We start from the raw sequence: 10,933 nt of genomic DNA, 5'->3' as shown, positions 1-10,933 counted from the left end.
CAGATAGGTTATTGCATGTTCTCCCTGTGTCCGCGTGGGTCCTCTCCGGGTGCTCCCGGATGGTGCTACAGCCAGGCTCCAGCCCCCCGCAAACCTGCACGTACGATAAGCGGTTGACGATGGATGGATGGATGGACAGTGGAGGTGGAAAATGTAATCCAGACCAACAGACAAAATATGTTGTTTGTCCATGTCCTCTAGAACAACACATAGAAGCATTTACTGATCTGAAAAAATCTCAAAAAATGACTGGCTCCCAGCGCAACACAGACTCTAGCACAAACTCCACCAAAGCATAAAATACGAGCTAACGCTGATGTATCATGTCGGCTAAATGCAGTCAATGTTGATTAGTTCAACGTCAAGATAAAAATATAACTGTAATTTTGCAGTGGGAGTTTACCTGAGTTTTCAGCATTTTGCGTGATGCCGTATGTCTGTCGGTTTTTGTTTTGGCTCACTCAGTTGTAGCACGCACCCGCGCTAAAAACAACACATGGCCCCTTCATGGTTAGGGAAGGTTGGGGAACTATTGTGGTCACGTTTTGAAAAGAAAGACAGCATTGACTGTATTGACTTCTTGGGAGGACAAACAAGGAAAGTACAGTGAAAGTTAATTAATTAACAAATGTATTGTGTTAGCTACTGTGGGAGGGTCCTCACTCTCACACTCTTGGATGTAAATGTAACTTGAAGGCTAGATGAACTGTTGTCCTTTTTATGTAAATGTTATTATTTTCAATCAGACACAGATTGGAGAAAAGTTCAAATTAACTCAAGTTTAGCGATAATTTCAAGCAAATAAACAAATACAACAAATACATGTGTATCCGAGCTAGTCCCGGGAGCGGACTCCTCAAACTCCATATTAAATTGGTTGACCAATAAACATCTGAAACATTATCGTCTTAAACACCCTAAACATTTCCCTAGTATTTAGTAGTTATCATGATAGGAATATGGAATATTTAAACATCATGGATAAATGCTAAATAAAATATCTTCAATACTACATAGTTTCATGGCCAAGCTCAACTTTATATCATGGCATGCTAGGCGCTTTGTTCTTTATATTTTAGGTATTATTGAATGAAAACACTATCCATGTACGATACTTTTATTTTAATTCAGATGCTCTTGTAAGCTACTTTTTCTGTTTTCAATTAGAAGACTGATACCACACTCACATCTATACATTAAATAAAAATCTCCAGCAGCAGCAGGTTAGCTTAGCTTTGCACAAAAAACTGCAAACAGTGAAACAGCTGGCCTGGCTCTGTACAGTACAGTACACTATATCTTGTTTGTTTTAATTGGTACAAAAACCAAAGTGTAAAAATTGCAAGTAGCATTTTACGAGTGGTTATTAGCTTGACTACTCCGTGGCTCTGAGTTGTTCCCAGGCAACCAGTGGAGACTGCAGGGAGTTACTGGTTCCAGCCAAGAAATAGTTCAGCAAATAACCTTCCTGTAAAATGGAACCACTGTATGCTAGAAAAAATATGACAAATAACAACCGTCCTTTGTAGAAAGTGTGTCAGAGAAAAGTTGGTATGACTTACAATCATTATGCAATGCATCACCTGCTTATGTTTTGCATTCAAGCACCAAGTTCATAACCTATTATTAGTTAACTCAAGTATAGTGAATTAGAACAAGTTTCCCCTTTATTCTGGGAGCATGCTTGGATGGTGCAATGAAGAAAATTCACTCTGTATGTTCCAAATAATATTTTGGTATTACTAAATCTGCACTGGACATACAAAGGGAAATAATGGAAGCCCATTTAGTTCAGGAAAAGAAGAAAAATAAATAAGATTCGCAAAATAATAACACTCATGTTAAAACAGTGAGATACTTTGTGAAAATGATGAGAAAGAAAACCAGTTTGATATGGATTAAACAGAACATTTCACTGTTAGGGTCATTATATGAAAACGTGCCATTTTGTGTCCCTCAGAGAAAAAAAAGGCTTTGTAAATCTTAATAAACCATAAAACAAATAAAATATATGTATAATTTAGTTTCCATAATATCAGAATAAATCTCTTTTGTTTTTAAAGGATTTTAATTACTTTTTTGTGCAAAGCATCTTGCAGAAATGTTGAAAATGGCCTGTCCCCCAGTATGATTTTTCTACTTCTACTTGCTATAGAGGCCAAAAACGTCAAACTATCATACAAAAACTTAAACCTATATAAAGCCTCAAGTGTTGTTTCATTACTCATGAAGGGGTTTTATTCTTAATATGTGTAAACTTGAATGGGGATTTTGTTAAGAAAATGCGTGTGAGAGCTATTTTTTGCGATTGCTACCGCTGTCGGTGCATTGTGCGGCTCCATCAGCTAAAAGACTCAATGATGTGCTGCACACTTGTTCAGCAAACATGTGTTAAGTTTGGCCCCCTTTTCGTTAACATGGTGTGAGCAGGGTTTTATCCATCGATCTCTGGATCCGGAGCAAGAGCAAGACCTCAACCACCGGACTACTCAGATACACTGTGAAGGGAAGGCTTTCAACTTTCTTTGTCAATCATGTCTTATTCTGACAAAAAAAATGGCTCCTAAGCACCAATAGAAGGCATGTTTTTCTTATAAACATATTTTCTGTGATGGCTAAATGAACAGCCAAAGAATTGTGCTTTGAAAGACTAAATATCATGTAAACAATGATTGCATTTAGAAAGAGTAACAACATAGAATTTTGAAAGTAACCACTGAAAGTCAGTAAGGACTCCACATTTTGTTGACATCAAGTTCAAACAACCAACAGCACCATAAATTCACAAACTTTAATACATTAATTTTGTGACTCAAATCAACATCAGGCACAAGTCATAGTACTTGAGGACTGTTTTTTTTTTTATATATCTATCAATGCAGCTATTCTGATCAAATGAAACAGGCACTTCACTCCTGGTTTCAATAGTAAACCACCACAAGAATGACAATTACCAACAAAAAAATAGGAGACTTATTAGCACATTTTAACAAAACTTTCTTCACCGGGAATTTATCATGGGATCTATCTATCTATATCATGGGAATTCTGAGGGACGGGGTGATATAGAGCAGCCTAAGTCCATCCCTCAAAATTCCCATGATGCATGGCGGTGAAGAAAGTTTTGTTAAAATCTCCTATTTGTTTGAAATACAAATGTTATTTTATTATGTTTTTGTTAAACATGTCTGCTTAGAAAATAGTGTTTTTTGTTGGTAATTGTCATTCTTGTGGTGGTTTACTATTGAAACCAGGAGTGAAGTGCCTCTTTCATTTGATAAGAACGCTGATGAAGAAGAAACTAACTAGCTAAAGAGTTATTCTGTGAGAGACTTAATTTCATGGAAAAAAATGATTACACTTACAGGATTAACAATGTAGAGCTCTGAAAATAACCACTGGAAGACATTCAAGTATTCCACCTTTTGGAAGAATCAAGTTCAAATAACCAACAGCTTTGTAAATTCACATGCTATAATATATTAATATTATGAATCAAATCAATGTCAGGCACAAGTCATAGTACTCTGAGAACTGTCTCTTTATATAGCTATCAATGCAGCTGTTCTGATCAAATGAAACAGGCACTTCACTCCTGGTTTCAATAGTAAACCACCACAAGAATGACAATTACACACAAAAAACACTATTTTCTAAGCAGACACATTTAACAAATACATAAATCACAAAGTATTTGTTTTGTATTTCAAACAAATAGGAGACTTATTAGCAAATTCTAGCAAAACTTTCTTCACTGCCATGCATCGTGTGAGTCTAGCTCCGCCCCCGCTAGGTTGGAAGAGGAGTCCCATAGGAACCCATTCATTTTTAAATGCATAAAAATATTAATATAAAACAACCATTACAGATATCAGCAACACAGGTCATAGCACCCATCTCCTGAAGAAGATGTACAATTTGAAGTTGAAACCAGGTTTGTAGGACAAACGGTACAGCAGAAGATAGATGCCAAAAAACGTCAGAATAAATTACCATCATTAATGTTCCAACAACAAACAGCTGCGTAAAGTTTAAAGCTATAATATACTAACATTACGACCTGAGGAATTTGTGGTCACCATATTTAGTTTGTTATTAAGTTCAAACACCATAGGCTACAGGTGTTTAAAGTAGAAACTGATTAACACTGGTGCCAGCTGCAGGATTCCAACCCACAATTGAAATAGAAGGTGTGGCTCCAGAGACTGATCACTAACTAACTGCACCACCAGCCAGCCTGGTTGTAATGATACAATTTGATGTGTTGTTGATACAAAATGTGTATTTGCTTAGTGAAAAAAGCTTTACAGCTAACATTTAGGACTTTTTAGTTAGTGCTTGAGTAGCTGAGCAAAAATAACTCTTGTGTCCAAACTCCAAACAGGAAGGAAGATACAGCAAGTTAAAGAATTGGTGACAGGGGGAGACCTCAGCCTGCAGCTACAACAGGAAGTGAATGGGAGAGACTGAGACTTTCCAATCAATTAAGGATCAGGAATAAAAAACTAAATGTCCACTGAGCAGGATTTTGACAGTTTGAGGGAGAAAAGGCATGTGGCTACATTTTGGTGCCTTTTTTGTGCTTATAGAGATAAATATACGCAACTAACAGCAGTTTATAAAAAAAACTTCTGGTCTGCAAAATCCTCCTGTCTCCACTCTAACTGATCACATGACACACTGGTAAAGTCTGCTAAAAGCTGTAAAACCCTTCACTTTGGAAGGGCATAGCTCCTAAACTAAACATTTTTTTAGCAAAAAACAAATACAACTTTGAAAGATCAACATCTTTTCTGCAACTTGAGATTGAGTCTCTAGCTGCATATATGCCGGAGCACTAAGCTCTTAAAGTTGGAAGAGTGGAGTCCCTGCAGCTCAATAAATATTGCAAAAAACAACAATTTAGTCAGGTCCCCATGTTGTCAACCCTGTTACTTTTAGTCAAAACACCCCTTTAAAGCTGATGGACTGTTCATAAAGTTGCATAATTTCCAGGAAGTGACATCACTTGCCTTTTTATGAAGTTTATGGTAAAAGGCAAGTAATTGTCACCTCCTTTAATGGATTTGTTTTGAGTTATGTAATGTCTCACGGAGGTGTGTCAACCCTGTTACCACAAAAGCATGTTAAAAAGTTATTTGTTTGACATTATAAATGTATTGCCGCTGATCAGCCACAGCTGCGAATTCAGCCCAGCGTCACACTCAGGGTACAGGTATACACCTGCAAGAGAGACGTACACACCCACAGCAACACAAAAACAGCCCACAGACCTCACGGGTCGTAACAGCACATATAACATACCATTTAACTCTCTCATGAATGATCACCACGTGGTGTCATGACATTTACCACAAGGCTAGTAGTGGCTGGCAATAAAGCTTTTCATCAATCCTGTTACTGTCAACCCTGTTACCGTTTCAGTGGTAACAGGGTTGACGAAGGTATATGCTTTTGTGTGTTGTCCTGGAATTTATCAAATCAGTGAGTCTAACATATAATTTTCATCACACTGTACATGAAAATACACTTTTCTTACCCAAAAAGCATTAATCGAGGGCAACTGGACTTGGTTGAAGATGTTTCACCTCTCATTCAAGGGGCTTCTTCAGTTCTAATACTGGTGGGGAGTCCCAGGTATTTTACCTCTGTGGGGTAATAATCAAAGTCATTGATACCAATTGGTGGTTGGTGCTGCTGGCTATTGTAACCACGGTAGTTATGGTCTATGGAGTCAACTGAGGCCAATTGTAAAAAACAGTCTGGAATTTTCACTCCAACAATCTCCTGGGAAAGAGATGAAGGGCAGCATTATACACTCACCTAAAGGATTATTAGGAACACCATACTAATACTGTGTTTGACCCCCTTTCGCCTTCAGAAGTGCCTTAACTCTATGTGGCATTGATTCAACAAGGTGCTGAAAGCATTCTTTAGAAATGTTGGCCCATATTGATAGGATAGCATCTTGCAGTTGATGGAGATTTGTGGGATGCACATCCAGGGTACGAAGCTCCCGTTCCACCGCATCCCAAAGATGCTCTATTGGGTTGAGATCTGGTGACTGTGGGGGCCATTTTAGTACAGTGAACTCATTGTCATGTTCAAGAAACCAATTTGAAATGATTGGAGCTTTGTGACATGTGCATTATCCTGCTGGAAGTAGCCATCAGAGGATGGGTACATGGTGGCCATAAAGGGATGGACATGGTCAGAAACAATGCTCAGGTAGGCCGTGGCATTTAAACGATGCCCAATTGGCACTAAGGGGCCTCAAGTGTGCCAAGAAAACATCCCCCACACCATAACCACCACCACCAGCCTGCACAGTGGTAACAAGGCATGATGGATCCATGTTCTCATTCTGTTTACGCCAAATTTTGACTCTACCATCTGAATGTCAACAGAAATCGAGACTCATCAGACCAGACAACATTTTTCCAGTCTTCAACTGTCCAATTTTGGTGAGCTCTTGCAAATTGTAGCCTCTTTTTCCTATTTGTAGTGGAGATGAGTGGTACCCGGTTGGGGTCTTCTGCTGTTGTAGCCCATCCGCCTCAAGGTTGTGCGTGTTGTGGCTTCACAAATGCTTTGCTGCATACCTCGGTTGTAACGAGTGGTTATTTCAGTCAAAGTTGCTCTTCTATCAGCTTGAATCAGTCGGCCCATTCTCCTCTGACCTCTAGCATCAACAAGGCATTTTCGCCCACAGGACTGCCGCATATTGGATGTTTTTCCCTTTTCACACCATTCTTTGTAAACCCTAGAGATGGTTGTGCGTGAAAATCCCTTTCCCATTCTGACATTCAGTTTGGAGTTCAGGAGATTGTCTTGACCAGGACCACACCCTAAATGCACTGAAGCAACTGCCATGTGATTGGTTGATTAGATAATTGCATTAATGAGAAATTGAACAGGTGTTCCTAATAATCCTTTAGGTGAGTGTATGTAGGGAATAACTTTGGTAGACATCTTTCTTGAGAGATGGTTTCTCTACTTTGAAGTAGATAGCTTCCTTCACTCCTCTTTCAAACTATCTGTCCTCTCTATCCAAAATTTGTATGTTGCTGTCTTCAAAAGAGTGTCCCTTATTCTCCAGGTTTAGGTAAACTGCTGAGTCTTAAACTGAGGAGTTACCCTTCCTGTGTTGAGCCATACGTTTGATTAATGTTTGTTTGGTTTCCCCGATGTACAAGTCTGTGTATTCCTCACTGCATTGGACAGCATAAACTATGTTGCTTTTCTTGTGTTTGGGGTGGGATCTTTCAGGTGTACCAGTTTCTATCTTAGTGTGTTGCTGGACACAGGGATGTAGTGTTTGTTGAAAATCCTCTTGAGTTTCTCTGACACTCCTGACATGTATGGAATGACGATGTAGAATTTTATTCCTCTTTTCTTCACCAACCACAGTATTAGAGTTTTCTTGTATCTTGTGGCTGTTTTCACAAGTGTCCACAATGAAGTTCATCTTTCAGTTTTTTTGTGCTCCTTCTTTTAGGGCCTGGGCACTTGTTGGTACATTATCAACTTGGTGGTGCAGTTTTGACAACTCCTTGCTTGAACTTTAGGGGTGGTGATAGTATTAAGTAAGTACTGGTCTGTGTGTGTGGGTTTCCTGTATACGCCAATGTGGAGGTTCCTGTCCCTCTTCAATGTGTACGCCACAAAAAGCCATCTTTCACAGGAGAGGTAAAGACAAGGAGGAAAAATGCAACAACATTGTGATTCTATTACTGTATTTGGATAGGGAAGACATTGGTTTAAAAGAGGAGTGAAGGAGGATATTTACACCAGAATAGAGAAACCATCTCTCAGCAGAGAAAGATATAGACACCACTTATCCCCCATATAATGCTGTCTTTTTATATGTTCCTAGAAGATGGAACAATTGAACATCAGATTTGATTCCAAATTGTGGGAAATTATCAGTCATACCCAGACTGAATCCCCGTATTAAAAAAACCTGTAGATTTTTGATAACTGATTAGGGAACTGTTGTTGTTGTATAGTATGGCTATGGTGCTGTTGGGTTATGTTAACCACTAAAAACCCATGACTGCCAGTGGATCATAAGAAAGCTCAAACTTTGTTTGAAACCCCAGCACTTAATGCAATGATTTTTCCAGACTTGAAACTACTAAAGGATAATTGTTAAGGGTTAGTATCAAAATATATGTATTAATATGAATGGGGATGTGGATTATTTATTGTTTCCATGCTCCTGAGTCAGCTGTGGTCTCACCTGACAGTGGTCCATCCATGCTGGAGTGTAGCCAGTGAAGTTTACAGGGATGCAGCCAGTCTCAGTGAAGATGGTCATATACTTACCTGAAGAAATAAACACCAGTATCAAGAAATAAACACCAGTGTCAGGCTAACAAGTGTTAAGGTACACTGTATAAAAAGAGCAATCATCCCTTCTGGTCTTGTCAAAATGATAACAGATTTCTTCGTTCAGAATACGATGTGTCCTCTTACCGCTCTCTGGCAAATCTCCAGTCCAGGTGTTGACTAGCACACCCATTCCCCAGGACGAAGAGGAGCCCATGAATGCTTGGCCTATGAGTTTAGCATCAGAGGGAACTTGCATGGGAATAAAGGTGGTATCCAGTGCTTTCTTCTTGCAAGATAATTTGCTCCAGTCGATCTATAGTAGACTTTCTGAAAGGACAAAGAAAGACAATAAATTTTGTCCTTTCACAGCTCATATCTTTGGCTGTGTCCTGTATTTGTAGTCTGCTGTGTCTTACCTGTGCTTACTCTCATATCTGATTATTTTTTATTCAGGAAGTGTTAGTTTTATTTTGTTTGTGACCGTCATTGTAAGAGTAGTAATATTTCATATTTTTCGGGTAAGCTGGATACATTTATATTGTATATTAGTCAAAATTCTCAAAGTTGGTTGCATTGTGTTATACCATATGCTTTTATCAGTAAACATTTTCACCATGTCATGTAGGCACAGGGCTGAATGGTAATCTGGCATACTGGGCAAATGCCCGGTGGGCCGACGCAGCTTTAGGACGATGTAACGGAAATTATGTATTTATATAACTGTTTTTAAAAAATGGGCCAACGATCGCCCCATAAAGCATGGACAATGGCCGATTAGGTAATTTTCTAGACTGACACTGGGCCGGCCCAATCATATCTCTTACTGGCCCCCACCCCCTCTGCTCTCTGTTTCAACATTCAGACGGCTATGTGCGGTACACACATAGAGCAGGCACAGGCACTTGAAGGAGTAAATGAGAGCCGTGGACAGGAGGCATGAGACAGTGGAGCAGAGTGACAAAGTGACGGGTTGAGGGCGAGAGAGAGCAGGAGGAGAGTGGAGGTGAAGCGGTAAGCATGGAGTAGCTCAACCTGTAGGGAGGAAGCAAGGAGGTGGGGTAATTTACACTGGGGATGCTGGGGACATGTAGCCACCACTTTTTGAAAGCATTTGTTAAAAATGTTTTGAAAAATAGCTTGCACCAAGAAATGTTAATTAACAAATAAAAATGCTTTGAGAAAGGTTTATTTGCGCAATAAGCCTGCAATGCAATGTAAATATAGAAGAAAACTCTGTGTTGTCCAAAACAGTAACTTAAACTACAAACAATAATAAGCTACTGATTACTGCATATTAAAGTAATATCTTGTCTTGTTGCCATTGCCCCAGTCTTGTGCAATGTTTCGTCTCATGGGCTAAGTATTTCATCATACACCTAATCTGAGCCCTTAAATGGGGGATGGTGTATTGGTGAGGGTGTTTGGCCCAGGTGGCCCACCAATTTTGGTGGGCCACCTGGGCCAAAAACGCCAGGGCCAATCTTTTGTCCCAGTCCAGCCCTTTGTTAGCATGTTAGTCAGCTAGCATGGGCTCATATTGAAAGGTGTAGAGAGGAGTCGTTGAGTCGTATAAATATTCATTTATAATAAAAAATATTATCTATTATCTATTATCCCCATGTTAGAGAAGAATGGGCAAAGCTCCTGGCAACCTCACATACCTATCATTTTCCTACTTTGCACAAAAGTACTAAATGTGTAGCACCAGACTGGCATCATTCTGTGCAGAGCTAGATGTTGCTTAATGCTTTTAGTTTCTGTACTCTACCTATATTTATGAAATGTTGGGAGACAATACTTCACTACATTTATTGTAAGGAGTAACTTCTATATGCTAAAGACCATCATTCGAGGTCATGAGACACTGAGTGTGTTGCAAAAGGAGACATTAGACTGCTGGAACAAAGGCAATAAGGAAATGTAGAGAAAGTCCTGGTTCACTAATTCATTGGCTACAGCACTGGTGAGGTCATGATAACAGTAAGCTGTCATTTACATTACAGTGTCACAGCGAAGGTGGAAAAATGTCACTGTGTCAAAGCCCACACAGTACGTTGAGGTATTATAGTTGAAAAGTAGCTTAAGGGTTATATACCTGTGTGAAAAGCATCATCTGGTCCAGAGCAAAGGTCTGATTGCCGACAACCCCGTAGTTTCTAACCCGCATCCTCTGATTAAAAGCATCATAGCTTACAGTTCTGTGGACATGACAAGTCCGTTTGCAGCTTTGCAGTTTTGATGCTCTTGTAGCCACTTGTTTGATTCTCTGTCAGTACAGATTGATCTTTCTCACCTCTGCAACAGTCAAAACGTTATCACTTTGCCTAAATTCACTTGAAGTCTAGCTTGCTTGACAAAACACTAACAAAAAAATCCCAAGTATTCTGTGGTCACCAGGTGCCCATACTCACCGCAGGGTTTTGGTTCCTGGGCGCCAGCAGCAGGCTGGGCAGGACAGCACAGCAAGGTAGTTTATGTTGAGAAGCTTGGACCTGTGAGGACACTCTGGTCTCGGGTAACTACACACACCTTCATATATACCTGCTCGCAGCTGGTCACACTCGTGCCACGCGGTTCGACCCCCTCTGCATTTTTTCGA

General features: G+C 39.6%; 1 pseudogene; it reads right to left on the bottom strand.

The window, feature by feature from the left end:
• Positions 1 to 5,204: 5,204 nt before the first annotated feature.
• LOC119899686 overlaps positions 5,205 to 10,933 on the bottom strand; it is a 6,358-nt pseudogene continuing 629 nt past the window's right edge.

This window comes from Micropterus salmoides, unplaced genomic scaffold, assembly GCF_014851395.1.
Source record: "Micropterus salmoides isolate LMB-PRFRI ecotype aquatic unplaced genomic scaffold, ASM1485139v1 Ms_hic_scaffold_12, whole genome shotgun sequence".
In the NCBI taxonomy this organism is placed as follows: Eukaryota; Metazoa; Chordata; class Actinopteri; order Centrarchiformes; family Centrarchidae; genus Micropterus; species Micropterus salmoides.
This window is presented reverse-complemented; position numbering and strand designations above follow the sequence as displayed.